Source organism: Nicotiana tabacum, chromosome 21 (assembly GCF_000715075.1).
Source record: "Nicotiana tabacum cultivar K326 chromosome 21, ASM71507v2, whole genome shotgun sequence".
NCBI classification, from domain to species: Eukaryota; Viridiplantae; Streptophyta; class Magnoliopsida; order Solanales; family Solanaceae; genus Nicotiana; species Nicotiana tabacum.
The window spans coordinates 66,667,304-66,671,851 of NC_134100.1; the positions used below are offsets into that span (position 1 = coordinate 66,667,304).

The 4,548-nt window shown below is 39.2% G+C and overlaps 1 non-coding gene across 1 annotated transcript; it reads left to right on the plus strand.

The window, feature by feature from the left end:
* The first annotated feature begins 3,459 nt into the window (after positions 1-3,459).
* LOC142175577 (small nucleolar RNA R71) lies at positions 3,460-3,566 on the plus strand. Its single transcript, XR_012704686.1, has one exon. It is a non-coding gene; the product is annotated as a small nucleolar RNA R71 (small nucleolar RNA).
* Positions 3,567-4,548: the final 982 nt, after the last annotated feature.

Genomic DNA, 4,548 nt, shown 5'->3' on the forward strand with positions numbered 1-4,548 from the left:
CCGTAGTCGTACTATAAGCTTGCTCGTAGTGTATATCTCTACTAATCTAAGCTAGCCAAATCTAGGATCAATTAGGACTTTAAGGTTGTAATGTAGGCTAAGGGACGGGTATGATATATTTAGGAATAGTGACTAACCCTCATAAGCACTTTAATACACTACACTCACAAATCGAGCACATCTTCTTCTCAACCAATTCACTCGTCATACACCATATATAACATAACCCTCTTTTCAATTAAACACCTCTATATTTCCACTAGCACGAATTAATAGGATTAGGAGATGTGTGTTTTTCTACATTATTTGAATAATTCTTTATCTTTCTTGCAATTGTTTTTTAATTTTTTTTCCTACACACACTCCATACATTAAGGTTCATCGGCTAGTGAACTTTTTTCACAACTTTAGTGCACCTTAAGGGCCCTTCCATTGTCTACTGAAAAACTACTCCCCAATCTCTCACCTTACTTCTTTTAGCGACTAAGTGCCTTAGGAGGTAAAGGTTCAACAATCTCAAATTAAGAACAAAATAGGGGTACGACTTGTAATGTGGGTGCCAAGGGAAAGGTCTATAGGCTCAAAGGGGCTAGCAACGGAAACTTTTATTTTTATGTGACAAGCACATCTATGATCAAGCAAGAAACTCCTACGTCATCTCCTAGACTAGCTCAACTTAATGATTTCGCTTCGATTAACACACGGGGCAAGTTCTAGACTACACAGGATAGCACAGAAGATCACAAATCCTCACACACACATTGCACATGACTCAATCAAGATGGTTCTGTTCAACTCTCAAGTCAAGAAAGCACATATAATTGAGAAATTTAAGCAATAATGCACTATGTGGCATACAAGTCGAACAACTGAGAAAAGGTGTCACAAAATAGGCTATTTACTTTACTTAGGTATCACAATTCAAACCAAATGCACGGGAAGATAGATCGCATGTCATAGCCTAATATGCCAGCACCAAACATGTTACTAGGTATCTAAGAGCAACTCAGTTTCTTCCTAACCTACTCCTAATAAAAATAAAGTAGCCGGTTCGAGCTACACCTGTGGAAAAGAACCGGCGCCCAAATAAAAACCAAGGGATACTACCTACCTATACTAAAAAAAATAAATCTTTTTGGTGTTTTTAATCGGACTTTATTCCCTCAAGAAAATTGCTCAAAAGATCCATCGTCAGGAAAAGTCCGAACTTTTTCTGATTGTTTTCCTTTTTTTTTCTTTCTATTTTCGTTTTTTGAGAACTTAGACTATGTCTACTACGAGTTCTAAAAGATAAACTAACAAATAAAAAAATAGTTTTATACAATTACATTTCTGAAAGTAGTCTCCCCACCCTACACTTATTTTATGCATAGTCCTCGATGCATGGTCATTGATAAAAAAAATTAAAACAAGGGTGAGAAATACTCCCTGAGACTCTCTCGGGCCTAGCTCTAATATGATCCTCAATATTAAGGGTCGGGACGACCCGACACTTAAGATCAAACGTGCTCCTCAGCTTCAACTTCGGGTACTCGGACTTTCCCCACTCTGCAAAATAAAAACAACACAAAACTTGACCCTAAAAAAATTAATAAAAAAATAAAATACAGGCTGGGTTGCCTCCCAACAAGTGCCTTATTTATAGTCGTGGCACGACTCTGCTACTCTGCTCAGACTGGGCGCTTTTTCTTCTTCTTTCTCCCATGAAGTCTAGCATTTTTGCACTCTCTCAGAAGATCTCCTCTTTCATCTCTGGCTCTTTTCTCAATCGTCTTTACACACTCAGCTTGCAACACCACCTCCTCTAACTCAGTTGTCCCATCTGAATCACTACAATTCACATAAGAACTGTGCTCTATCCCCTTCAATTCGACCACAGTAATCATTCACAAGTCCTCATAATGCTTAGGGAGCTTAAGTTCCTTGTACACATTAAAAGTTATTTCCTCATCATCAACTCTTATCTTTAACTTCCGTTCCCTCACTTCAATAATCGCTCCACCAGTAGCTAAGAATGGCAGCCCCAAAATAATGGGCACTTCCTCATCTGACTCGTAATCAAGAACAATAAAATCAGTAGGAAGAATAAACTTTCCCACTCGAACTAACACATTCTCAATAATTCCTTCTGGCATAACTAGTGACCTATCTGCTAATTGTAAAGTAATTGTAGTAGGTCTAAGCACCCCCAATCCGAGTTGCTTGAACAAAGAGGATGACATCAAATTTATACTAGACCCTAAATCATATAGGGATCTACCAACTTCTTATTTTCTGAGAGACAGAGGAATTGTGAAACTCCCAGGATCCTTCAACTTAGGAGGAAGTTTACTCTGATCTCTAGCACTTCACTCTTCAGTAAGTGCAACTGTTTCAAACTCTGTATGTCTTCGCTTGTTTACCACAATATCTCTGAGATACCTTGTATACTTAGGCACTTCATGCAAAATTTCGACCAAAGGCAAATTCACATGCACTTGGCTCAAAATATCTAAGAATTTCGTGTACTTAGCGTCATCTTTTTTCTTCTGCAGTCTTTGTGGAAATGGAGGTGGTGTCCTTGTCACAATTACTAGCTTTGATCCTTTGTTCTCTTTCTTATTCTCCTCAACTGGCTTGGGAGCTAATTCCCCTTCAGGACTAGCTGTATACTTCTTTTTCTTTGGAACTTCTTCTAACACTCTTCCATTTCTCAAGGTAACCGCATTGACTTGAGCTTTAGGATTAGGCTCGGTATCACTAGGAAGAGCCCCAGCTGGTCGAGTATTTTGGGCACTAGCAAGTTGTCCCATTTGTTGCTCCAAATTTCTCATCGCTGTTGCTTGGGCCTACTGGTCTGCCATTAATTTCTTCATCATCTCTGCTGCTTAGGCCTGCTGGTCAGCCATAAATCTCTTCATTATCTCCTCAAGGTGACTCGTCGAGTTTTCATGTTGTTCAACATGAGGTGGTCTATATTGTTGTTGAGGTGCTTGTAGCCTGTACTGATTCTGAGCACCTTGGTTTCCACCCCAAGAGAAGTTTGGGAGGTTCCTCCAGTTAGGATTGTAAGTGTCCCCATACTAATTTGCCTGGCCTCAATTTGCATTACACATAAAATATACAGACTTTGGATTTACTGGGAATAGATTGATCATGTGACCTTCTCCACAGACTTCACAAAATATTTGAACATGTTGCACTGGCTGGGGTTGTTGCTTGTTAATAACCAAGTTCATCTGATTGACTTGGTTGGTCAATCAGATGACATCTAACTCGAGAACCCCTGCAGATTTTTGCACTATGTGTCTGCCCATCTCTCCTTGCCAATCAGGATTGCTTTTAGAGAATTTGTTCAATAACGCATATATCTCATCAAAGCTTTTCTCCAACACTTGAACTCCAGCTGCAGCATCTACCACAATCTTTGTCTCTGGATGTAGCCCTTCTATGAAAGTGTGAGATAACACTTCGTTTGTCTGAATGTGATGAGGACAGTCTCTGAGCAGCCCCTTGAACCTCTCCCAAGCTGAGTATAAAGACTCCCCGACTTTTTGTTTGAAGACTAGTATTTCACTTATGATCTTTGCAGATTTTCCTGAAGGGAAGAACCTTGCCAAACATTTTCTTGCCAAATCATTCCACAATGTAATAGAATTAGCTGGTTCTGCCTTCAACCATCGCTTTGCTTTGCCCAACAGAGAGAATGGGAAAAGTGTGAGCCTCACATAGTCTGGAGTGACTCTGTTAGTGATGTAAGTATCACTAATCTCCAAGAAGTTTAGGATATGTTGTTGTGGATCCTCATATGAAAGACCCATAAGTTTCCCATTCGCATGTAGTAGCTGGATCGCTCTGTTTCAGCTCAAAGTGTCTAGTGATATTGGGCTTCACAATTCTGGAGGTGAAATTAGCAATGCTGGGCATCGCCACCTCCTGAACCGCCATATGCTGCTCCTCTACCATGTTCACAGGAAATTAAAGTCTGTCTTGGCTTCTGACCCTTCGCATTCAATCAAGGTTCCTGAGAGCAGAGCAACAATTAAGTAACGTTAGACTTGAGGAAATAAACAATTATAGCTAAAACTAGACAGTAGTCAATATTCAAGTCCCCGACAACGGTGCCAAAAACTTGTTGCTCCCAAACGCAGATGCAAGTATACGTGGTCGTATAAGTAATAAGATGATAAGTCGAGTGTCGAACCCACAGACACTTATATTAACTACCCACTAAATTCACCCAGATTTTTATTTAGTCGAGCCAATTCGAGTTCAAAAGTATGATTATACTAAATAATAATTCTAACTAGTAACTAAATTATCAAGCAACAAAACGGTTGTTGTGTATTTAGTAGAGACAAATATTCCAGGTTTGTGATCGATTCACCAATCCTATTGTGTTCTAGTTAACTCTCCCTTTCATACAATTCACTCATGATTTCTAATTAATCAAAAACTTGCTCTCGTAGCCTTCTCCCGAAGTACTACCCGCCTATTCAAAGTAGATTAACGCCTATATTCCTATGAAATTAATATATTAAGAACGCATTAAGATTATGATATTTAATT